The 27,577-nt window shown below is 38.3% G+C and overlaps 1 pseudogene; it reads right to left on the minus strand.

Moving 5' to 3' along the window:
• Positions 1-665: 665 nt before the first annotated feature.
• Positions 666-27,577, minus strand: part of LOC113918466 — a 122,461-nt pseudogene continuing 95,549 nt past the window's right edge.

A 27,577-nucleotide genomic window follows, 5' to 3' on the forward strand; every position in this document is an offset into this window, starting at 1 on the left:
CAATAAAGTACATGGGCAAAATCTTGATAATTAGTAATGGGTGATGTATATATGGAAGTTCATTAACTATTCTCTCTTGTGCATGTTTGAAATTTTTCATAATAAAACAAAATCAATCCACTTGTTTCTATTAGTCAACACTCTTTTTACTAATAGTAATAAGAAATTTCAAATAAAGAAATATGATTCTTTAATACTGTGGTTCCTATATTGATGAAGTCTAAAAATATCCTGAGCTAGGCTGCGTATCTAGGCTGACTGTGCACTGGGGGAATAGAGGGTAGGGAGCAACATTGGGGAAAGAGTACTTTTTCTAGGTACTTTAAGCATGGTAGCATTTAATCCACACAATGACTCTGGAATTTTTTTTTTTAAAGAACCAAAAGAAATTTATTCATAAAATTTCTTACTTGACCAGTGGTGAGAACCAAGAAACACTATACCAAGAAATGCTCAACTAAGAACCCACTAATAGTCTTTAAGCTGGTTCATACAAGAGAACAACCAGAGTAGCTCTTGATTTTTAGGCTAGAAAGAACGTCCTTCTGTATGTCTTTCAATTGTACAAGGACATACATTTAACCACAGGGGTCTGTGCAAGCAGCATCGTAGTATCTGTAGACTTAGTTGAGTCACAGCTTCCAGAGTGCTATGCCTTGTCTCCCTTACATAGCTGTTTCACCACTCTTGCTGATTTCTTTGTTGGCTCCTTTCTCTTTTTCTGCTCCTTTATTGGTGTTTGCTTTCTCTCTTTCTCTTCTGCCTGTCCACTATCAGTTCCTTTCTCTCTTCCATGGTTGCCTTCTTTCTCTTCTTCTTTGTCGTGAACACTGGTGTAAACTGCTATGTTATAGCCTTCCTGGTTCCGAGCAATTTCAATGGCAAAAAAATTGTATCCTGGGGGCAAAGATGGTGTTTTCCTCAGTTTAACCCTGGGAACAATCCAGTCGCTGCAAAGTACCATAGTTGAAGTCTTCTACAATCCCGTCAAACTTCAAGCAGAATGGCCTCCACTTCTCTTTAGCTGATTCTGATTTGAGTTCTTCTGGATCCAACACATCTATCCTGAGTTTCTCAAAATTTTCCTGAAACTCTGAGTAGATTTGGTCATCCACTTTGGTGAGTTTCAGGAACTGTGTGGGTCAACTGATGAAATCAGCTTGTAGTAGACATCAGCATGCTGCATTGTTTTTATGGCCCAAGCCATCTCAATTTCAGGATCGTTGCCATAAGACTCAGCTGGAGAGAAAGAGCATGTGCCACAGACACCAGTTCCCCAGAAACCGGCTCAGCATTTCCACTAGTCGTCTCCATGTTGCACCCCGCAAAGCAAGTGCCTATTTCCCAGAAATGGACTCTGTGGATGCAAAAACTGAGACCTAGAAAGAGATGAAGTAACTTGTCAAATTCACACAAATAATAAGTGTTGAAATTGGGATGTGACTCTAGATTTGAGAACTTCTAAATTTTATTCTTTCTTAACCAGACTTGTGGGTATTTAGGGTAAATTTCTGAAGAAATTTCAACCACCACCATTAATGTTAATAAAAACACTAAAGCACAGTTGTGATCTTGTGTCTTTGCTGCTAAAGACCTTTAAATGTTCCCTTATTAGCTAAGAGAGAACATCAATTCTGAGGAGGCTTACCATGTGTGCTCTTTAATAAATGGCCCCAGGCCTCCCCATCTGACTTCAATCCCCACAAGCCCCTCCATATACACTGTGATGGTTAATTTTTGTGTCAGCTTGACTGGGCCATGGGGTACCCAGACATTTGGTTAAACATTATTCTGGGTGTGTCTGTGAGGGTTTTCTGGATGGGATTCACATTTGAATCAATAGACTGAGTAAAGCAGATTGATCTTCTCAATGTGGGTGGGCTGCATCCAATCCACTGAAGGACTGAAGAGAACAAGGCAGAATAAGAGAGAATTTGCTCTCTCTGCCTGAATGTCTTCAAGTCAAGACATTGGTCTTCTCCTGCATTTGGATTTGGACTCAGACTTGAATTTACATCATCAGCTGTCCTGGTTCTCAGGTCTTTGGACTCAGACTAGAACTGTACCATTGGTTCTCCTGGGTCTCTAGCTTCCTGACTGCAGGTCCTGGGACTTCTCAGGTTTCATAACTGCGTGAGCCAACTCTTTATAATAAATCCCAATCTCTAACTCTCTCTCTCTTTCATATATGTATATCATAATTGTTAACAAAATACTATAGAAATATTTAGAAATATGTACATTAGGGGCATTATCTGACAGAAATGGGGAATATGTTATGGGAAACTGGAGGAAGGGCAATCCTTGTCATAAAGTGGCAAAGACCTCGCTGAATTTTGTTCATGCTCTAGTGTTGTTTGGAAGATAGAATTCGCAAGTGACAAAATTGCGTATTTAGCTGAGGAGGTTTCTAAACAAGTGTTTAGAGTTGGTTCCTCCTCATTGCTTGTACTAAAATGCAGGAAGAAAGATGAAAAGGAACTAAAACTTGAAGATTTGGAAAGCTCTCATCCTGCCCATATTGCAAATAATGAGAAAGTGTGTTCAGGAGAGAACACCAAAGGCTAGATTATCACTGGGTAAAGAGATTATAAGGTTGTATGTGTAGGGACATTGCCAGATTAGACTAAAAGCAAGGGAGACAGAGACAACTTCTAGCCAAAGCTATAGGAGTGGAATCATCCAGAGCCACAGGGGCTGGACTATCTGGGTGGCATCCTTAAGGGTGGCATCCTCACCCAGCAGAGCCATGGGGCAGGTCTGCCACCCCTATGGACCCAGAAGGTGAAGGAACCAAAAGGAGTTAATCTTGAGCTTTGGGATCTGATGGAGTTTATCTTGCTGGGTACTGGATTCCTTTGAGACCCATTATCCCCTTCTTCCCTCTGATTTCTCCCTTTTGTAATGGGAATGTTTATCCTACACCTGTCCCAGCACTGTACTTTGGAAGCACAAAACTTATCTGGTTTCACAGTGTGATATTGTGATTTATAATAAGAAATACACATAGGACTCTCATCCCAGCTTTTGGCACAGAGCTCCTAAAGCCTTAGAAATATCTGTGATGACAACAATAAAGGTGTCTCTTATTATGTTAATGATGTGGCTTTTGGACCATGCCTATGCATGGGAGCTGGTTGCCAGGAGAACCAACGAGAATAGAGGGTTAGAACTTTCAGTCCCACCCCCTGATTTCCAGGAAAGAGAGAAGGCCTGGAGGTTGAATCAGGCACCATTGGCCAATGATTTAATCAATTATGCCTATGTAATGAAGCCAAAAAACCCAAAAGGACAGGGTTTGGAGAGCTTCCAGGCTGGTGACCGTGTGGGGATTTGGGAAGGTAGCATACCCTGAGAGAGCACAGAAGTCCCACACCCTTTCCCTATATCTTGTCGTCTGCATCTCTTCCATCTGGCTGTTCCAGAGTTACATCCTTTTATAATAAACAGGTAATCTACTAAGCAAAATGTTTTTCTGAGTTCTGTGAGATGTTCCAGCAATTTATCAAGCCAAAGGAGCAGGTCATGGGAACCTCTAATTTATAGCGAGTTGGCCATAAGTACAGGAAACAATCTGGGCTTACAATGGGCATCTGAAGGGCAAGGGTGGGGGCGGCTCAGTCTTGTAGGACTGAATCCTTTACCTGTGGGATCTGATGCTATCTCTGGGTAGCTAGTGTCAGACCTGAGTTGAACTGTAGGACACCCAGCTGGTGTCCAGAGAATTGCTTACACAACACATTCTCTGGTGTCCAGAGAATTGCATACACAAACACACCCGCATTGGAAAATGGGTCTCAGAACACTTTTTACCTGGGTTCACAGCTGGAGAGAAATTTTGCCTCAGGATGAATATGCCATGCCTTGGGTCTCACTCATGCCTGCTTTAGATGATATTTAAATGTGACTTTGAACCTTAGGCTATAGAGTGGGTGCTGGAATAAGTTAGAACTTTTGGGGATTTGGGGATGGAATGAATATATTTGCATGCAAGAGTGATATGGAAGGACATGGATTTTGGAAGGCCAGAAGCAGAATGCTGTGGACTAAATAAATTGTATCCCTCCAGGATTCATATGTTGAAGCCCTAACTCTCAATGTGATAGTATTTAGAGATGGAACTTTGGGGAAATAATTGGATTTGGATGATGTCACGAAGGAGGTGTCTTCATGCCAGAGTCAGTGCCCTAATAAGGGGACTGACAAGAAGGGGACACATGGGCTCTCTCTCTCGCCACCAAATGTGCACACGCACGAGGCAGCCATCTGGAAGCCAGGAGGAGAAAGTGTGCCAGAACCCGACAATGCTGGCACCCTGGTCTTGGACATCCGGCCTCCGGAACTGTGAGAAATAGATTTCTGTTGTCTGAGTCATTTTGTCTATGATGTTCTTTGTGGCAGCCTAAGAAGACTAAAGAACCCACCCACCTTCTGGTCATGGGTTCTGTTGTTCCTATTGCACATACCATCCCTCTACCTAAAGTGTCCTGATCCTGAAAGCAACAACAACAACAACAACAACAACAACACTCATCCTTCAAGAGTCAGTTCAAATGCCACATTCTCTGCAAAGGTTTATAAGCCTTCCAGGGAAAATTAAATGGTCTTGCCACCATGATGCCCTCAGCCTGCATCACAGTGGGCAGAGTTCTATAAAGACAATTCATACAGTGTTTTTTTCCATATTTGCTACAATTCTTATAATTCTTTAAATCCTAGAGTCTGTGCAGTAAACAGTGAAGAAGGATTAATCTAGGCAAGTGACAATGGAGGCCTGAACAATGATTGGGCAGAAGCAATGGATAGAAGGAACTCATGCAAGGCAGGTTGGGGAAGTAACAAGCAATAGAATTTGGCCATTGCCTTTGGAGGGTGTAATGATTATTATTCCAATTGTCATTCCTTCTTGCCCTCTATTTTCACATTCTCCTCTTTCTCTACTGGTTCCTTCCTCCAGGGCTTTAAACATTAAAACAAGCAAATCAGGGGCATCTGGTGGCTCAGTCAGTTAAGCATCTGACTGTTGATTTCAACTCAGGTCATGACCTCAGGGTTGTGAGATCGAACCCCGTGTCAGGCTCAGTGCTGGGCATGGAGCCTGCTTAAGATTCTCTCTCTCCCCCTCTGCCGCTTTTCCCCTCTCTCTCACCCTCCTAAAACACACACACACACACACACACGCACACACAAGCAAATCAAAAATCCAGAAACCCCCTTGAGCCCCAAAGTAGCTCACCTTTTAATCCCATTCAAACATCCTAATACAATAGCCTTTCTCTTTTTACTAATGCTCAGCCCACTGCTATCTGGCTACTGGCCCTACCACTCCATTAATATGCTTACATTGCCAAATCTGAAGCATAAGTTTAGTTTTTATTTTCCTATATCTCTCTGTTTCATTGGACACTATTAAAATGAAAATATCCTTTCCCTTAATGAAACAAGACAAAACCAGAGAGGGAGACAAACCATAAGAGACTCTTAATCTCAGGAAACAAACTGAGGGTTGCTGGAGTGGAGGGGGGGTGGGAGGGATGGGGTGGCTGGGTGATGGACACTGGGGAGGGTACGTGCTAGGGTGAGCGCTGTGAATTGTGTAAGACTGTTGAATCACAGACCTGTACCCCTGAAACAAATAATACATTATATGTTAATAGAAAAAGAAAATATCCTTTCCCTTGATTACTGGGTATACTGCAGGTTCTAGCCTTCTTCCTCTACCATCATTCTGGCCTCCTTTTACTTTGACCCCTTAAAGGGTTTCCCCAACATTTAAGAGTTCTTTCCTTGGGCCCATTTCTCTCTCTTTATAGTCTCTTTACATATCTACCATCTTGGTTTTAATCACCATATAATGACGCCCCATTTGTTTCTAGCTTCTTTTCTTTAAAAGATTTATTTATTTATTTGAGAAAGAGGGAGGGAGGGAGACAGCATGATCACATGCACATGGGAGGAGGGGCAGAGGGAGAGACTCTCAAGCAGACTCCCAGCTGAGTGCGTAGCCCCGCTCAGAGCTCTATCTCACAACCCATGAGATCACGACCTGAGCCAAAACCAAGAGTCAGACACCCAGGAGTCCCTGTTTCTCTAGCTTCTAGGTCATATATCTAGATACCTGCTATTTGAATGTCCTGCAGACAGCACAGTCTTGCCATGCCCCAAACGAATTAATAGATTCACCCAATACAAATGCTGCTATTATTCCTACATTATTTATCCCTGTTGGTGGCCATGACATTCATACAAGACAGAAATCTGTGAATCATCCTTGATGCCTTTCTTAACATTACTTCCCACATAAAATCTGTCAGAACATGCTAATATCAATCATTTCCTTGATTCCTCCCTTCCCTTCACCCCCATATCCAACTGGCCTCAGAGTTTTTCTGATTTAAATTCCCAAATACTTCTCAAGTCTACTCCTTTCTCTACTAACTCATAAATCCTCGTTAAAAGAGAGCTCTCTGCTTATCTCTATTTCAGTCAGGACTTTGAACTCCTCTCCCTACCTCTGTCACTCTCCCTTCAAATAAAGCCATCACACAGCCACCAGCATTGCCGGCCTAAGAACACATATCCAGCCATGCCTAAAGTCCTGTAATGAGACCCTCAAAGTATAGGAAAAAAATCAATTTTTTAGGATAGCGCATGGTGCTCTCCATGATATGGTCTAGTGGTTTCCAAACTTTTAAAAATAAGGACCCCCAGTAACAGAAACACTTATCTTATGACTCACACACATACATTTAGATAACGGAAACCATGCTTATCGTTACTATGTGTGACATCTATTCTATTCCATTTCATTTTTAATTGTCAGTCCATGTTGACTGGAAAAGCACGGGTCTCTTATCAGCCTACCTGTGAAGTCTCATTTCACTACTTCCCAACATGCACATGATACTCAAGCGACACTATCCTGAGTGAATGAGTGAACAAAGGAATAACTCAGTGATATACACAGTTGAAGATGCGAAAATGTTATTGTTTTGAAAAACCTGAGAAGTTGGGGGTGCCTGGGTGGCTCAGTCAGTTGGGCAGCTGCCTTTGGCTTGGGTCATGATCCCGGGGTCCCGGGATCAAGCCCCGCATTGGGCTCCCTGTTCAGCAGGGGGAGCCTATTTCTCCCTTTCCCACTCCCCCTGCTTGGGTTCCCTCTCTCGCTGTGTCTCTCTCTGTCAATAAATAAATAAAATCTTAAAAAAGAAAAGAAAAGAAAAACCTGAGAAATTAGAAAGCAATAATTAAGACTTTTCAGACTAAATAAGAGTGAAATTCAAAATCAGGTGTGCATCAGTTATCTTTAGCCATGTAACAAGTCACCCCAAAACTTAGTTGGCTAACAACAGCATGATTTACTATTTTTCATGAATCTGTGAGCTGGCTGAGTAGTTCCTCTGCTGGTTCTACGTGGGCTCGCTCACACATTCAGCTGGTGACTCAGCTGAAAATAAAAGGTCCTGTATGGCTTCTCTCCCATGTCTGGTGCTTGATGCTGACTCTTGGGTAGAGTGCCTCGGTTCTTGGCCTCATAGACTCTCACCTTCCCAGAAGCGAGATTGGCTTCTTACATGAAAGTTTCTGGGGGAAGCATCCATGAGGACAAAGGCAGAAGCTGCAAGATCTCTGGAGGCCTGGATTCTGAATTTCATACAACGTCATTTCCAGCAAAGCAAATCACAAGACCAATGCAGATTCAAGGAGTGGAAAATACAGTCTACCCCAGGCTCCTTAGTAATCAGCTTACCAATTCTCCTATTTCTATCAATCATCCCCTTTTATCATCAGGTATTCTCTTTTTCTCTTTGTCCTTTCCATTGTGACATCTATAATTTAAGAATAAAGGGCAGGCAAGTTCTTAAATATGAAAACACAAAGAAGCAGAAAGGTAAGGAGGCTTTTTTTTTTTTTTAATCAACCATCAGTTGAAATCTGGTTTAGCTGGGAATTTTTATGTTGGATTTTGATGCTTAATTTGGGAATACATATCTGAGTTCAAATACTATAACCTTCTGTAGATAGTGTTTGGTTTGTACTCCCCTGGGGAAAAGTAAGGCCTTAAGCACTGAGGCAAAAACTGTTTGGGAGGTATACACTCCTAATTTCTCTTTCCTTATTAGACCTCCCTCACTCAGACCGATCTGCCTGATGTTATATGTTCACAAGGATCGTAAGACTTCTTGTCTTATAGACTGTCTTCGGTTGGTCTCCAGTAAATGCTGTACCCACAAGCACAGCCAAGGGAAGTGTGCACAGCCTACTGGATCCAGCCTCTCAGCATCTGTGAATTTTGTCTACAGCTGTGATAAAAAGAACAGATTTAGCATAGATCTCTGAAAACCAGGGACAGGGCAAAAGCAAAATGTTTATGCTTGCCAAGTACCTTCACAATGATCTGCAGGTTCTTTAATACTCCCTATTTCAATCAAAGTCTGGCTCAGTTTCTAAAAATGTTACAGAACCATATCAGAGATGCCCAGTTGTAAATGCCTCGTCCAATATTGACTTTCCCTTTAAATTAATTCAACTGCCAAGTCAACCGGTTGAAATGCTAAACTCCCAATAAAATACGTGTTTTTCTTTTTTTTTAAGCAATGCATCAAGGAACAATTTAAGAATCTAATGCAATTTTGAATCAGCCTTTATGAATTTAGCTTCCATTTATTCAACAAATATTTGTCATATTCATTTACAAAACAGTATATAGTGAGTATTTATTCTGTGCCAGGCACTATTCCAAGGGTAAAGGAACAGCAGTGTGCAAAACAAAGTTCCTGCCCTCTTGAAGCTGACATCCTACAACAAAGACAGTGTGAAAGATATAAAAATCAGTCTCTTAGATTCTGGTCTCCAGGTGCTTTCGGAGACTAATTAGACAAGGAAAAGTGCTGCGAGAAGAAACAAAATATTCTTTAAGACTTTAGAAGAAGCAGCTGTTACTTCCCAGAGGCAGAACTAGGAAAAGGGTCCAAGCCTTTAAACTGGACTTGGACTTGAAGAACAGGCAAGACTTACACCTGCAAATGAAGTATGAAGAGGATTCCAGGACAAGAGAAGAGCGTGAGCAAAAATACACGGTTGGAGAGTGGGACCTGTGATTCCATGTAGCAAAGGGTTGGTTCCAAGGAGGAGAGGAGTGGAAACAAAGTTTAGAGAGGTAAGTTGTAGCCCAGGGCCAACCACAACCTTTGAGGCCTTAAACACTAAAATATATATATATTCCTCACCTACCATGAAATAGATCATTAAGAACAACACAAAAATGAAAGTTTGTTTACACTTGTCCCTCATAAAATTCTGATCTTTCCCATTTCCCATGACAGCATCTGCAACAAAGAATCTGATTCTATTCTGGTTGCCTGATTGCAGACATCTTTTTAGTGTCACCCCTCATTCTTCCCTTCTGCCCCCCATCTGGGCAAGCTGATAAGAAAGCCCTGCTGCTGCCTCCTTTGGCATCAGTGGGGAGGTTCAAACCAGGCAGGAACCCTCAACCGGGCCCCACCAACTACCTGCCAGAAAGACCCTAAACCAGTCTCCTTTCCCTGCTCTCTCTTGTCATTTTGGACCTGCTTGGGAGGTTACTAATAAATTTTTTCATACATTTTGAGTGTGTGTGTGTGTGTGTGTGTGTGTGTGTGTGTGTGTGTGGCATCAACAGTCTTGATAACGAACCAATTCTGGATGGGGCCCATCCTGTATGGAGTGGCTGCAATAACTATTTTTGATACTCTTTTCAAAAAGGTAATGGTTTTTGGGGACACCTGCATGGCTCACCTGCATCGGCCCCCTGCTCAGTGGGGAGCCTGCTTCTCCCTCTCCCTCTGCCTGCCACTCCTGCTTGTGCTCACTCTGTCTCTCATCAAATTAAATAAATAAATAAATAAATAAATAAGGTAATGTTTTTAAGGGAGCCTGGGTGGCTCCGTCAGTTAAGCGGCTGCCTTCAGCTCAGGTCATGAACTCAGGGTCCTGGGATCCAGCCTTGCATCAGGCTCCAAACTCAAGGGGGAGTCTGCTTGTTCCTCTGACCTTCCCTCTGTTCGTACTCTGTCTCTCTCAAATAAATAAAATCTTTTTTTTAAAAAAAGTAATGTTTTTAAACAATCCAAGAACTCTGCTCTGTTCTGTCCATTGGGAAATACAGCAATTTGAGGCCAGATTATACAGAATCTTAAGCGCTAGGGCCATTGGAATTTTAAAACTGTTTCCTCTGTAAAGGATCCACATTTTTGCAGTTAGTTGAAACATCCGATAACACATATACTCTAAATATACAATAGACCCTTAGTAGCAGAATGTTTTTGCAATAGTTGTTGCAATGCTCAGTTTGATACAATGAAAGTAAATCTGAGAAAAAAAAAAAAAAGTAGAGACATGCACTTCCCCTAAAATGAGTAATGATGAGAATTTGGGCAAGTTTTCATTTATTCGGTAACTGTTTATCAAGCATTTACCACATGCAGTGCACTCTGTTTGTGTCCCTGTAGTATGTAGAAAGAGTTAGGGGGAGAAATCGGAAGGGGAGATGAACCATGAGAGACTATGGACTCTGAGAAACAGGGTGTTAGAGGGGAGGGGGTGGGGGGATGGGTTAGCCTGGTCATGGGTATTAAAGAGGGCACGTACTGAATGGAGCACTGGGTGTTATATGCAAACAATGAATCATGGATCACTACATCTGAAACTAATGATGTAATGTATGGTGATTAACATAACATAATAAAATTTAAAAATAAAAGGTTTGTTTTTTCCTATAGTTACTTTACATGCAGACCTAAGACATGCATTCAAACAGGAGCACCTCAGGTGGTTAATTTGACTAACCAAAGATGAAATGAATCGATCAATGATGAAAATGAAGTAATTGTCACTTAGCCCATAATGAGTCACCTTTATGCAAGCCATTCAAAGGGTATTAGGCTCTATTCCGGGATGCATTTCATGTACAAGTCATTCCTTGCAGAAAACAAACTACACTGAAATTTCTAAAAGCTGGTAATTCTAGATGATGAATAGCATTTTTCTAAACTACCAAATAAAAGCTATTATGAAGCTACTGACATGATTCTCATAACTGAATATATTTGACAGTCATACTCAGAGTATTTTATCTTTGATAGTATGTTACACCCTTTTGAAAATTTCCTGGTTCTGTGGAATGAACCAGTGTCACCTTTTAAAATATGAAATATTTAAAAATGGTCTTTTCTAATAATGCAATCTAGAAAATAAAGTGCCTTCATTTATAAACATATTGTCAAAGGAGGGTTCTCAATTACTGTTAGAAAGAAGGAACACAATCAGGTTGGACAAAGGAATAGGAAGAGTGCAGGAATTAATCAAGATATCAGATGTATTCACATATATGCACCTGGAGATATTTGAGTATTTTCTCTCTGTGAACCCAAAGATAATAAATAATTATCAAGAATGAAAATTGCCAAATTACCAAAAGATTATGCTAATCCCAATTCCAAATAAAATAAAAGCATTTAAGGAGAAGCCTAAATAACATCACCAGAACATGTGGTGATACAAGAGTATTTATTACAGAATTGAAAGTTAAACCGCTTAACTTAGTCAACAACATTGATAAAAAAAATGAATATTATCAAATTACTTATCAGGTTTCCATGAGAAGTGGATAAAGCTGTCAAAACTGACTCAAGCCATTTGGGGGTACATCGTAAACACTGAGCTGACACAGGGAAAGCATGTGAGGAACATGCCATTATCCCTTCTGTGGGGGAGGAAAACTTCTTCCTGCCCTTTGGTCCTTCTATCTGGATTTAGAATCAAATTGACATGAGACAGATTAGCAAGAGAAAACCAAATTTAATAGCGTACATAAGGGGAATCCACAAAGATAGGAAATTCCAAAGTCAGTGATGCAACATGAAGCTTATATGAGCTAAGGAGAGGAGTAGGGTCAGAGGATCTAATAAGGAGGAAGGCCATTAGCCTTCCTCTTGAAAGGTGAAAGGAGATGTTTTGAAAAACACAGGTTGCCCTAATACGTAGGTAAGTTTCATAGGTAAGTTGAGTCTGTTAATAGCTCTCTTCCTGGCAGACTCTTCTCTCCAATGTAAATTTAGGCAGTTGAGAACCAAGAAGAGAGCTTTTCCTGCATCTGTCGGGTTCTGATTACTTTTAAATCAAAATAATGTTCATGCCAAAGTGGCCCATCTTGGGGCAGCCTGCGCTTGACCCCTATAATTTCAATGACAATGATAATTCCAAACATGAAATAATTGCCACCCATTTCATAACAAATCTGTTTCTACTGTGGACACATGTGTCAAAAAGAAGTAATAACTCTTTTTTTTTTTTTTGACAAAAGCTTCCTAAGTGTGGAAGTGTCCATGACAAGTAGTACTCAAAGGAAAAGAAGTGTCTGAAAGAAGGAAGGATTTGCAGAAAATGAACTGACTTTCTAAAGGAACTAGGGTGCAGATGTGCAAATGATTTCTTGTGGCTATAAATTGTAATACAGAAGAAGTCACATTTCTTCCCATCATTTCAAAGCCAGTAGTCCCTTCCCAGTCTGCCAAGAATGATCTTCTACTTGTGTAAACTTGTGTAAAGGGCCTGAAGTCAAATATAGACAAAGAGAGAATGCTGGCTCTGTGCTTTGGCCTTTAGGCAGTAGTCAACTCACAACCTCAAATTCATAAAATATTCTTTCAACAAATATGCTAAGTGTTTACAGTGTATCAGGTTCTGTCCCTGACATTTGAAACACATCCAAAAAAAACGAAATGAGGAAGCTCTCTGAACCAGCATGCCTTCTCACTTAGATTTCTACAGGAGGCTTCCTACTCCTTGCAATGAATATTTCCATCTTCTCAAACTGCCAAGCCCCTCTTCCTCTCACTCAGGAAATCACCTCGCTTTGAGGGATAGGAGTATCCCTCAAAACAATTGGAAACCATGAAATATCAACTCCCTTGGCTTCTTGTGGCTAAATCAGCTTCTGTACCCTCCTGCTCACCCCCCCACCCCCCCGCAGTTACAAATCCCACCGCTTTCAAACTTCTTAGAATCTTAGGCTATGGATTTCCCCTCTTTATCTCGTGCCCTAAATAACTCTCTCTCCACCGAAATCCTTTACCATGAGTATTTATGTTTGATCTGAACTAAAATCCCCTATTTAAAACACACACACACACACACACACACACCCCAAGGCCCACATCACCTGTAGCCCCTTGCCCCTCTTCTCCCCAAACCAAACTTCTTTAAGATGTTACAAAATTCTCTCTTTTCAAAAGCTTCGCAATGAATCATGGAACACCACAACAAAAACTAATGGTGATTAACATAACGTAATTAAAAAAAAAACTAATGATGTAATGTATGGTGATTAACATAATAAAATAAAATAAAATAAAATAAAAATTTTAAAAACGTCCTTATTTCACCAGTCTGCTCATTCCAATACACCCATTGCCCTCTCTACATAACAAAAATTATTTTTGATAAAGCCATCAATGACTTTTATGCTACTAGGTCTAATTAACCCTTTTCATTTTTCATCTTACTCAGAAATATTATTTCTGTACTATATTCTGTAAATATGTTTACAGCCTCGAAATTCTCTCTTCCCTGGGCTTCTGTCACATCATGTCACCTCTTCTAATTTATCTTCTCCTACCTCTCAGCCCCTCTTCCAAACTTGCTTCCCTTTCTCTACTTATTCTTCAAATGCTGAGGATCCTGGCAACCCAACACAAAACCTTTATCGTCCTCGAACTCTTCTCTCCCCATCTGCTGAAAATTACTCCCATAGCTCAGAATGTCACTTCTGTTTTAAATAGCAGAATTGATAACCGAGCAAGGAAACGTAATTTGGATTACCAAATAAGAATCCCTTAAACAGTGAGGAAAAAAAAAAAAAGAAAATCACTCCCATAGTTTGAAATGCTATCACTATTACAATGACCTCAGAAATTATAGTTCCATTCTGACACTCTCTCTCAACTGCAGAACCATAGTTCCCGCTGTTAATTTGGTGTAGTCTTTTGGATGCCACATAGACCCTCAAATTCAATGTGTCCAAACCAATGCCACAATCTTTCCTATAAAACCTGCCCTTCCTCCGGGGCGCCTGGGTGGCAGAGTCAGTTAAACATCCCACTCTTGGTTTCAGCTCAGGTCATGATCTCGGGGTTATGGGATGGAGCCCCACGTAGAGCTCTGCGTTGAGAGGGGAGTCTGCTTGGGATTCTCTCTCTCCCCCTCCCTCTGTCCCTCTTCCTCCCACCCTGCTCATGCTCTCTCTCTCTCTCTAAAATAAATAAATCTTTAAAAAAATAAAAAGAACTTTTCCCCACAGTGGACTCTGTACTGAGCCTGGAGTCTGCTTGCGTTTCACTCTCCCTCTCCCTCTGCCCCTCCTCATTGCTCGCTCTCTCTCTCTCTCTCTCAAATAAATTAATAAATCTTAAAAAAAAAAAAAACCTGCAGGGTGCCTGGGAGGCTCAGTCGTTAAGCGTCTGCCTCTGGCTCAGGTCATGGTCCCAGGGTCCAGGGATGGAGCCCCGCATCGGGCTCCCTGATCCGCGGGGAGCCTGCTTCTCCCTCTCCCACTCCCCCTGCTTGTGTTCCCTCTCCCACTGTGTCTCTCTCTGTCAAATAAATAAATAAAACCTTTAAAAAAAAAAAACCTGCTCTTCATCCAATATTCTCTTATTTTAATAAATGGCACCACTAGCTATGAGATATTGGGACAATACAGTAGGTGTTGGCCCTGTCCTCTTAAGTCTACCTTCTAATAATCACAAATGCATCCATATCTGCCCATCTCCATTGTCACAAGTTCAGTCCAAGTTACCATTATGTTCTTCCTGAAGCTTCTTTTTTTTAATTTTAATTTCAGTACAGTTGACACACATTGTTATGTTAGTTTCAGGTGTACAATATAGTGATTCAACAATTCCATACCTGGTGCTCATCAAATAAGTGCCCTTCTTAATCCCCTTCACCTATTTCACCCACTCCCCACCCACCTCCCCTCTGACCACCAGTCTGTTTTCTGTATTTAAGAATCTGGTTTTGGGCGCCTGGGTGGCTCAGTTGGTTAAGCAACTGCCTTCGGCTCAGGTCATGATCCTGGAGTCCCGGGATCGAGTCCCACATCGGGCTTCCTGCACAACAGGGAGTCTGCTTCTCCCTCTGACCCTCTTCCCTCTTGTGCTTTCTATCTCTCATTCTCTCTCTCTCTGAAATAAATAAATAAAATCTTTAAAAAAAAAAGAATCTGGTTTTTTTGTTTGTCTATTTTTTTCTTTGTTTATTCATTTGTTTTAATTCTTAAATTCTACACAAGAGTAAAATCATATGGTATTTGCTTTTCTCCGACTGACTTATACTCTCTAGATCCATCCATGTTGTTGCAAATGGCAAGATTTCATTCTTTTTATGGCTTGATGATATTCTATTGTATATATAAACCACTAATTCTTTCTTCTAAAGATTTTTATTTATTTGAGAAAGAGAATCAGAGAGAGAGAGAGAGAGAGCACATGAGGGGGGGAGGGTCAGAGGGTGAAGCAGACTCCCCGCCAAGCAGGGAGCCCGATGCGGGACTCAATCCACGGACTCCAGGACTTCTATACATAGAAGAGGCCATGTGAAGACAGTAGCAGAAATTGGGAGTTACGTTGCCGAGCCAAAGGCAGTCGCCCAACCAACTGAGCCACCCAGGCGCCCTAAACCACTCATTCTTTATCCATTCTTCTGATGATGGATGCTTGCAGTTGCTTCCATAATTTGGCTATTGCAAATAGTGCTGCAATAAACATAGGGGTGCATACACCTTTTCGAATTAGTACTTTCTTATTCTTTGGGTAAATACCCAGTAGTGGAATTACTAGATCATATGGTAATTCTATTTTTAATTTTTTGAGGGCGTTCCATACTGTTTTCCACAGTGGCTACACCAGTTTGCATTCCCACCAACAGTGCACAAGGGTTCCTTTTTCTCCACATCCTTGCCAACACTTGTTACTTGTGTTTTAGATTTTAGCCATTCTGACAGGTATGAGGTGATATCTCACTGAGGCTTTAGTTTTCATTTTCCTGATGATGAGTGATATTGAACATCTTTTCATGTGTTTGTTTGCCATCTGGATGTCTTATTTGGAGAAATGTCTATTCATGTCTTCTGCCCATTTTTCTTTAAATTTTATTATGTTATGTTAATCACCATACATTACATCTTTAGTTTTTGATGTAGTGTTCCATGATTCATTGTTTGCGTATAACACTCAGTGCTCCATTCAATACGTGCCCTCTTTGATACCCATCACCAGGCTAACCCATCCCCCCACCCCCCTCCCCTCTAGAACCCTCAGTTTGTTTCTCAGAGTCCATAGTCTCTCATGGTTCGTCTCCCCTTCCGATTTCCCCCCCTTCATTTTACTTTTAAAATAAAGACAAAATATCTTCGTCTGGCCTACAAGACCCTTCAGGATCTGATACTTCACTGCCTTTCTCCCCTCCTTGTTGAACTCACTCCAGCCACAGAGGAGACCATCCTGCCTCAGAGCCTTCAGGTAAACTTCCTGCTTCCATGCAGAGCTCTCTGTTTCCACCTCCTTACCTCTTTCCTTCCTAATCAGCCTTCAGCAGAAATCTTATCTCTTGTATAACCTTAAGTGATTTACCTAACCTCTCTTTGCCTCAGTTTTCTTATCTGTGAAGTGGGGTAGCTGTGAGGATAGAGTTAATACAAGTAAAACAGTTACAATGGAGCCTGAGATACAGTAAGTTCTCAGTAGAGGTTAGCATCATTACTTTTATTATTGTTACCTTCAGTGCCATAATTATCTTGCTTTTCAGGTAGGCCTTCTCTGATTCCCCACACTATAACAAATCCTCTTAGTATATGCTCTCATTACACCCCCAACCTCTTCTTTCACTAGATTTAACTCAACCATGATAAATCAAGTTTTTATATAATTCCCTACAAAACTCCAAGCTCCATGAGGGCAGGTACCATACTGTCTCATTCATCACTGTATAGGCAAGTCCAGTGCATGTCTGGAACATAGCAGGTCCACAATAATACAATGCTATATGAATGAATAAATGAATCACACTCCATTAATTTATTTTTTGTCTCAAACATTTTGGAACACTCATAGCCTATTGCTATAATTGACTTAACCCTCCTGGGTAGTGCCAGAAGAAGTAATTTGTCTCCTTGGGTCTTTTAATGAATTGAATTACGTCTCCTAAAAAGATACGTTAAAGTCCTAAACCCTGGTACCTGTGACTGTGACTTTACTTGGAAATATGGTCTTTGCAGATACAATCAAGTTTAAGATAAGATCATTAGAATGGGGGCACTTGGGTGGCTCATTCGGTTAAGTGTCTGCCTTCAGCTCAAGTCATGATCCCAGGGTCCTAAGATCAAGCCCTGAGTCCGGCTCCCTGCTCAGCAGGAAGCCTGCTTCTCCCTCTCCTGCTCCCCCTGCTGTGTGCTCTCTCTCTTTCTATCAAATAAATAAATAAAATCTTTTTAAAAAAAAATCATTAGAATGAGCCCTGGGATGCCTGGGTGGCTCAGTCGGTTGGGTGTCTGCCTTCAGCTCAGGTCATGATCCTGGGGTCCTGGGACCAATCCACCGATGTGGATCGGGCTCCTTGTTCAGCGGGGAGCCTGCTTCTCCCTCTCCCTTTGTCCCTCCCCCTCTTTGTGCTTGCTTGCACTCTCTCTCTTTCACTCTCTCTCTCTCTCTCTCTGTGTCAAATAAATAAATAAAACCTTAAAAAAAAAAAAGAATGAGCCTTAATCCAATATGATAGGTGTCCTTATAAGAGGGAAAATTGGATCCACACATACAGGAGAACACCATGAGAAGATGGCTATACATAGAAGAGGCCATGTGAAGACAGTAGCAGAAATTGGGAGTTACGTTGCCACAAGCCAAGAAACGCCTGGAGCTACCTGAAGCCAGAAAAGGCAAGGAAGGATCCTCCCCTAGAGACTTCAGAGGGAGCAACACTTTGGCTTCTGGACTCCAGAACTGTGAAAGAATTAATTTCTGTTGTTTTAAGCCACCCAGCTTGTAGTACTTTGCTACCAAAGCCCTAGGAAACTAATAGAAGTAATTTAAAAAGTAATCAGAGGCAGATCAACTGAGAGCCTGGACAAGTGGACAAACAGCAGAATCATCTCTGCTTGCTCTTCAGTGATCTTTCTTGACTTTTTGTCCCATCATACCTGAGTCTCACTGCACCGGAGGCCCAGGTTCTCTGATAAATGAGCCAGACACGGAGCCCCCAGTTCTTGCACCTGGCTCACTAGGCAATGAGGACTTTCCAGACAGAGCAAGAGTCCTGGCAGCTCCTTGGAGGATTTCCAATCAATGGATAAAGACAGTCTGGCTCTGAAGGGGCCCTTTTCAGTAGGATATTTTGGCCATTGTTTGCTCCTTTGCTGAAAAAGAAATGTGTCCTTATAATGCATTCCACATAGCTGATTATGGAATAACTAATTCAATATTAAACAGCATTCTTTCTTTTCCTAAGTCAGTAAGCCATGATGAGTCTGAAAATGCTTAAAAGGCCAACTCAGAGAATGGTGTGTTTTCACCTGTGCTTTTTAAAGCATGCAGCAATAATACACATTTAGTCAATTGGTGGAAACAAAGTATTTGTCCTGTCAGCCTCTGTATGCTCAGTGATTACAGAACTGCCAACATTATTATTCTTGCCAGTTCACACAACTGCTTGACAAGCTCTTACCCATTTGCATTTTTCAGTGATTTTCCAACAGTGTAATTGGGAAGGGAAGTTTTAAGGTTACACAAAAGTGGATGACTGAAGAAATCTATGGATGCTGTCTGTATTATTTCAAATTATTGTAGCTGCTGTCTTATTACCACTGACAGACCTGAATTCAAATACAATCAGAGCCATTTGTTAAATATGAATAAAAATGTAGTATATGTATTTTGATAAGTTTGGCACAATAGCATTAAAAAAGGTGATCTTGTTATTTCCACCAAAAAAAAAGAAGAGCATTGGAAATATTCTTACGCTACCTCTTGAAATACCTTTAATAAAATTTTCATGGTATTTTCATTATTAAAAGAATAAAACATTAGTTATTTAGAGCTAAAAATCAGAGATTCTTTTGGCTGAACCTGATATGAAAAACATAGCTAATGATAATAATTGAGTGAACTTCAAAACTCTGTAAGGATTCTGACAAAAAGACATTTCCATCCTAAGATACTACTACATGAACCACTTTCATCAATATTTTCTTCAGAGGTCAAAATATATTGTTATTCTCCTCAAAAGAATAGGTTTCTGAAAAAATAAAAGTAAAAGCATTTACTCTTCATGAAAACATAATCTTAGAAAAATGAAATCAGTCCCACCCAATTTACATAAAATTTGGTCTTACTTGTAATTCCATTATCAAGTCCACAAAAGAGCTTGGATGTTTGGATTGGATAACTTCATTTGTAAAAAACAAGGGACTCCAGGGGGTTTACCCACTTCTGTAGGTGGCAACTGATTCCTCTTACCCAAATTTCCCCTGCAAAATTATCAGTAGGGTGGATCCAATAATCCTTGTGAGGTCATTAATTTATTCAAACATATCTAAAAATCCATATGCATCCAAGCACTGTCTGTAGTTAGAATAAATAAGTGGTCATATAAATAATTTTTCAAAGGTAGACAGAACCTGGTGTGATTAAAATAAAAATATTTTTCAAAAGTTAAAAAAAATTCATAGTAGTTTTTAAATCTGTGTTCTCCATCCTCAGATGAAAAGAGCAGTAACTATCATGTCACTGCACTAGATTATCTCAAAACTACCTACAGTCAATAATAGCTACCAATTATTGAATGCTGACTATGTTTCAGGAACTGTGTTAAGCACTCAATCACTATCTCATTCAATTTTCACAGCAACACTTTGTGGTGTTAATAAATCACAAATTATTGGATACAGCCAGAAAAGTTATTCTCTCAGTCATACTTCACAAAAAAATGGGGCCAGTATTCTAAACTAAGTCCATCACAACTTCTCTCTTGCAATGTAGAATATCATATAGCCATTGGTGGTGTGCTGGAGCTGTCCCTATGGGTCTATGCTAATCATGAATATCCAGCAATTTTGCAAGCCCATTGTTAAAATCTGGTCATTTGAACTTGGCCATGGCAGGAACAGTTACACCACTAAAATCAATAAGCACTACAAATAAGGGCTTCCTCCCCCACCTCAGACCAGTTTACCAGCACACCACTGAATATAGCAAAAGATTTCAAGTATTATTCCACTCTCACTTTAGTTCAAATGGTTCAGAATAATCTGTCTCCTCAAGTCTGTTAAATTGGGAACTTGAAAGGGATCACAGGCACATTTGAAAAGCAAAGATTTACCTGTGGTATGAATTCTAATATCCCACTTCTCTTTCCTGGTATGCTGAGGGCTTTGAAAGCACATAACTGGCTTTTTATAATGTCCACTATTTAACCTCCAAAGCCAATAGAGTAAGACCAACACCTTCCCTAAGGCTTCTAATCTGCAAGTAAGCTCAGGACACACAACCTACCCTCATACATTATATTTTCAAAACTTTTATTGCTCTGTATTTTTCTCTGAAGTCAAAAAGATTTTTTACCTCGATCATAAAATATTTGATAATGGTCAGAGTCCAGAGTAGCTAACACAGGTTGTTCAATTTCTCTGCCACATATTTGGTTTCATGGCTGCTGTCTTCTTCAAGAGAGAACCGTTGTAAATAACCCGCTGACTAGGGCCAGTGTCATTGCAACATTAGCATTTTAAAATTTTCCCCAAAGGTCCTCCCTTAGTCAACTCAAGCCATTTTTTATAGACATGCTTATTGTCAAGAGGACATTATTAAACTATGGCTTCATGCTACCATAAATTTCTGAAAACTATTTTGGTTTTTAAATGAGACACATCATGTGTTCGCTCATCCAGATGAAGGGAGATGCTCATCACAGCTCAGTGGGCTGGATGAGTTTAGCAAGATGCATCCTGTCCATCAATATCCCCCAAATCTACTCTCTCTGGTGGTTTTTTTATGCACAAGCTATGTTTTTTTTTCATGATTAATGAGGAGCAGCTTTAGCACAAACAAAAACTGCAGAAAGCCACCCACTCATCAATGAGCAGTATTCTTCAGCAGTTTTGTTGTTAAATAATAACTTGCTTAATAGAGCAAAAGAAAGACACTGTAGAAATTGAAGTGTTTATTTAATGACAGTAGAGAAAAAATAACTATTGTAGAAATCCCTATAATAAGAATGAAGAAGGGATCAATATATACTTGAAACACGTTTTAATAAATAATGCTCTGATTCCCTAACCCACCACAAATTTCTATTTAGCCCATAGGTTTATACCATTGGCATCCACTTTTTATGACTTAATCTAATTTTAACAAGACCCCCAATCTCAACCATGATGGAATTAAGAGATCCTGGATTATCCTTCCTGCTGTACTAACTAGAAAACTGACAAAGGGGGTGTGAAAAAATATATATATACCTATATATATGTAAATTTCAGGTGCTAAACAACAGGAATCACAGGACTTTGGTCCATGAGAGAAGGTAAACAAATGAGAGAAATCTCGCAATTGACCCAGATTGTTTCATGAGGGCCTTTTTAAAACCAAAGCGTGCAAGGCCAAAATGAAGCAGAGCAGTGTTCCCACTGAGATTAGCAGATAGAGATCAGAGATGAGAGAGGTGAAGGCACCCAGAATTTGAAGGGCAAAGAGAGATCCATTTCAGAGAAAGTTCTCCAGAAATCAATGTAAGAGTCCCCTTACATCTTTGGTTCAATACTAAGTTACAAACATATGCAGTGAGATTATATGAAACCAGGCAAAAAATGTTGGGGGGAGAACAACTATTTAGAATTATATAACCAGAATAACCACCAGGAATGGCATAAGGCTGAGAGACATCTGAGTTCTGACCAACCGGGTGGAAGAGTCCTTCTTAAATATCTAGGGCCTCATTCAGAAAAGACCCCAAAAAGACAAATATGGAAAAATAGGGCTAGTTCAGCAAAGCCCTATTTGTGGTAACAAAGCTTGAAAAAGCCTCAATAGAAGCAAGCTGATCTCAAATACGTTAAGGATGTGACATAAAAATACACTTTAAGGAAGGAAACAAAATCCAGAATTCACAATATCTAGTATTCGATAAAAATTTTGTAGACATGCAACAAAGCAGGACAAACCCATAAACAGGAGAAAAATCAGTGAACAAAAATAGAACTAGAAATTACAAAGGTGATTCAATTAATAGACGAGGACACTGAAAAACAGCATTATAAGTATGTTTCATGTTCAAAGATTTAAAATAAAACATGAGTATAATGAAGAAACACACTTTCAATAAATATATGGAACCATACAAATGAACCAAATGGAAATTTTACAGCTAAAAAATATAATGAGATAAAAAATTTACTGCATGGGCTTAACAGAAGATCAGAGACAAGTGGAAGGAAAAAAAAAGTGAATTTCAAGATCAGGCAATAGAAACAACACAAACTGAAACACAGAAAGAAAAAAAAAAGAGGTTAAAAAACTGAACAAAGCCTCAGTGACCCTGAGACAATATCAAACAGTCTAACAAATATGCAATTGGAGTCCCAGAAAAGGACAAGAGACAGGATGGTACACAAAAATATTTGAAGGAACAATACCCAGGAATTTTCAAAATTTGATTTGAAATATAAACACTGATCCAATAAGCTCACAAACCAAAAGCAGAATAAACATAAAGGAAATCACACCAAGACACATCATAATCAAATTGCTGACAATGAATAATAAAAAGAAAATCCTTAAAGCAACCAAGGGAGGAAAAGATCATACATAACAGGAGAAAGTAATAAAATGACCTTTGTCTCTTCATCAGAAACAAAGCCAGAAAACAAAGAAATGATATCTTTAAAGAGCTGGAGAAAAACGTCAATTTAGGATTCTATATCCAGAGAAAATTTTCATAAAAAATGAAAGTGAAATAGACATTGTCATACAATACAAGCTGAGACAATTTGTTGCCAGTGACAAGAAATGTTAAAATTCTTCAGATTGAAAGGAGTGATAGTAAACTCTGACCTTACATAACAATGAGGAACATTAAAAATAGTAAATAATTGATAGTATAATTTATTTTTCCTTATTTCTAATATACCTTTAAAAGATAGTTGAATCTTGAGAGTATAATTCATAATGAAGTATCATGGAGTATATAAGATATGTAGAAATAAATATGACAATAAAAGAACAGAGCGTAAGAGAGAGTAAATGGAAATACTATACTGATATAAGGTATTTAAATTATACATGAAGACATATAATAATATTATTGAAGATAGATTATAATAAGCTACAGATACTTAATGTAAGTCCTTGATCACCATTTTAAAAATTCAGACAGTTATAGCTAAAGTCCAATGGAAGATATAAAATAAAATATTAGAAAATAATAAATAAGATTTAAAAAAGAAATAAAAGTGAAACACAGATTGTACCAGACAAGAAAACTAATAACAAGATGGTAAAAAAGTGCAAATATATCAATAATTACATAAAAATGGACTAGCTACACAAATTAAAATGCAGAGATTGTCAAGCTGAATTAAAAAGAACAAGATCCAGCTTATTTGAAATATAAAAACAGAGGTAGTTGATAAAAGGTTGGAAAATACATATTATGTAAGCACTGATTGGAAGAAAACTGGAAAAACTTATTAATATCAGAGAAAATAGACATAGAATAAGGATTTTAGAAGTAAATTAGAAAAAGATATATCATATAATAATAGAGTTAATCCATAAAAAAACAATTCTACTTGTGATTACAAATTATTATGTCTTCAAATGAAGCAAAACTAACAGAATTGAATGGAGAAATTGACAAATCTACAATTATGCTTGAGGACTTCATGGCTCGTCTCTCAGCAATTCATAATAGAATAGACAGAAAATTAAAAAGGATGTAGAAGATTCAAACATCCTTATATACCATCATATATGGATCATCATATCCCTACAACCAACAACATTCTTTTCAACTATACATAGAACACTCACCAAAATAAATCATATTTCAGGCCCCAAAATTTAATATATTTAAATGATTGAAATTATTCAAAGTATGTCTTCTGATCATAATAGTATTATATTAGAAATCAATGACAAAAAAATCTGAAAATCAAAATATTTGGAAATTCAGCAAAAACACTCTTACAACCATGGGTCAAAGAATAAATCTTTGGTGTTTAGGAAATATTTCAAGTTAAATGATAATTAAAAAGATAATTGAGAAGATAACATCAGAATTTGCGGAAATTAGCAAATAGAACTTTATGGTTTTAAAGTTTATGTTAGAAAAAAGAAAAGGTATAAATTAATCAATCATTTAAGCATCCACTATAAGAAGTTAGGGGAGCAAGGTAAACCCACAGTAGGTCAAGGTAAGAAAATAATAAAAATAAAGGTAGAAATCAATGAAATAGAAAACAGAAAAAAAAAACCTGAATGAAACCAAAAGTTGATTCTTTAAAAAGATCAATATAATTGAAAACCTCTAGCTACAGTGATCAAACTAAGGGATAAAATACAAATGACCAGCATCATAAATGAAAGAGGCAATATAAAACAATGAATCATGGAACACTACATCAAAAACTAATGATGTAATGTATGGTGACTAACATAACATAAAAAAATAAAATTAAAAAAAAGAAAGTAAAAAAAATAAACATATGCATTGTTAATGGAACATAACATTTATGCTTTATACTTACTAACTTTTTAAATCCACTGACATGGGTATTATTATCATTCTCAGGAAGCTGCAAAACAGGAAAATCTTCATCTTGTTTCTTGTGCAGTACTTAATCATGTTAAAGCACTATTACTTTTATTTTTTTAACCTACATTCTGATGCCTATTTATTTGAAAATAGGATGCTTCTTTTTCAAGCGTGTGGAACCACTTTGCATTTGTGTATGTGTTTGTGTATTTTACAGTGAAAATCATCTTTACTAGACACATACTAAATGAATCCTCCAGAGGAAAAAATAAATGCAAAATATTTGAAATGGAAAAAAAAAAGAAAGAGGCAATATAATTAGAGATTCCAATTGAAAATTTGAAATAAGAAATAAGAAATTATATGAACAGTGTTATGCCAATAAATTCAGTAATGTAGATGAATTGGACAGAATCCTTAAAAACACAAATTAAGAAGAAATAGAATATCAGAATAGCTCCACATGTATTTAAAAAGAAATGGCTTAATAGTTTACTACCTTCCAATAAAGAGAACTCCAGACCCAAATGTCTGCACTGGGAAATGCTATTAAAAGTCTAAGAAACAAATTATATCAATCTTACAAACTCTCTCAGAAAAGGAAGAAGTAGAGAACAATCTCTAATGCATTTTATGAGTCCAGCATAACTATGATATTACAACAATAAATTGATAAACCCATAAACCAATATTTCTTGTTAACATATATACAAAAATCCTTAACAAAATAATAAATTAAATCCAGCAAAATATAACAAATATATCTGGGATGAAAGAACCCCAAGAATAAAACATTGGTTTAATAAAAGATAAATCAATGCAATTCACCACATTAACAGAATAAAGGCCAAAAAATATATATAATCATCTCAACAAATGTGAAAGAAAAAAAAGGCATTTTACAAATTCAACTCCCTTTTATGATAAAAACTCTCAGGAAATGAAGAATTAATGGAAACTTCCTCAATCTAATAAAAGGCATCTATGAAACCCTGCAGTAAACATCATACTTAATGATAAAAGACATAACACTTTCCCCATAAGATTAGGAAAAATGTTTACTCCCATCACTTTCATTCAACATTGTAATAGAGGTGTTAGCTAATGCAAAAAGGCAGGAACAGGACGGATAGGCATAAGGATTGGAAAGAAAAATGTAAAACTATCTTTATTTGCAGATGACAAGATTGTGCAGATAATTCTAAGGAATCTGTAAAAAAATTTACTAGAACTCATTAGTGAATTTACCAAAGCCATATGATACAAGGTCAGCATAGAAAATAACTTTTATGCACACACATATATACATATAATAATAACAAGAAACTGGAAAGTGAAATTTAAAATTACACCATTTAACTGGAGATCCCATGGTGTACTTTTTTTTTAAAGTAATCTCCACACCCAACATCAGGCTTTAACTCATGACTAGCAAGATCAAGAATCACATGCTCTACCAATTGAACAAGCCAGGTGCTGAAGGACATATCTGATAAAGGGTTAGTATCCAAAATCTATAAAGAACTTATAAAACTCAACATCCAAAAACCAAATAATCCAATTTAAAAAAATGGGCAGAAAACATGAATGGACATTTTTCCAAAGAAGATATACAGATGGCCAACAGACATGAAAAGATGCTCAAATCACTCATCATCAGGGAAACACAAAACAAAACTACAATGAGATTATCACCTCACACCTGTCAGAATGGCTAAAATCAACAACACAAAAAACAGGTTTTGGCAAGCATGTGGAGAAAGGGGAGGCCTCTTGCACTGTTGGTGGGAATGCAAACTGATGTAGTCACTCTGGAAAACAGTATGGAAGTTCCTCAAAAAGTTAAAAATAGAACTACCCTACAATCCAGCAATTGCACTCCCAGGTATTTACCCAAAGAATACAAAAATACTAATTCAAAGGGATACATGCACCCCATGTTTATAGCAGCATTATCTACAATAGCCAAATTATGGAAATGGTCCAAGTGTCCATCGACTGATGGATGGATAAAGAAAAAGTGGAATATATATACAATGGAATATTACTCAGCCATAAAAAAGAATGAAATCTTGCCATTTGCAACGACATGGAGGAAGCTAGAGAGTATTATGCTAAGCAAAACAAGTCAGAGAAAGACAAATACCATATGATTTCATTCATATATGGAATTTAAGAAATAAAACAAATGAGCAAAGGGGAAAAAAAAAAGAGGGAAGCAAACCAAGAAACAGAGTCTTAACTCTAGAGAACAAACTGATGGTCACCAGGGGGGAGGTGGGTGGGGGGATGGGTGAAATAGGTGAAGGGGACTAAGGAGGGCACTTGTGATGAGCACCAGGTGTTGTATGTAAGTATCAAATCCCTAAATTGTACACCTGAAACTAATATACCATATATTAACTAACTAGAATAAAAATTAAAAGAAAAAGAAAAACAGAAAAAATAGATCAGTTCTCTCAAAATTGATCTTGGATTCAGTGCAATCTTAATCAAAATTCCAGAATGTTCTCTTGTAGAAATTGACAAGCTGATTCTAAAATTTGTACAGAAATGGAAAGAACCTAGGAAAAAAAAACTTGAAAAAGAGCTAACTGGGGTAATATCACTACCTGCTTTAAGATTTACTGTATAGCTACAATAATTAAAACAGTGTATATTAGTATAAATTCAACAAATATGTCAATGGAACACAATGGAGTGTCCAAAATAGACCCAATCTTACGTAATCAAT

This window comes from Zalophus californianus, chromosome 1 (genome assembly GCF_009762305.2).
Source record: "Zalophus californianus isolate mZalCal1 chromosome 1, mZalCal1.pri.v2, whole genome shotgun sequence".
NCBI lineage: Eukaryota > Metazoa > Chordata > Mammalia > Carnivora > Otariidae > Zalophus > Zalophus californianus.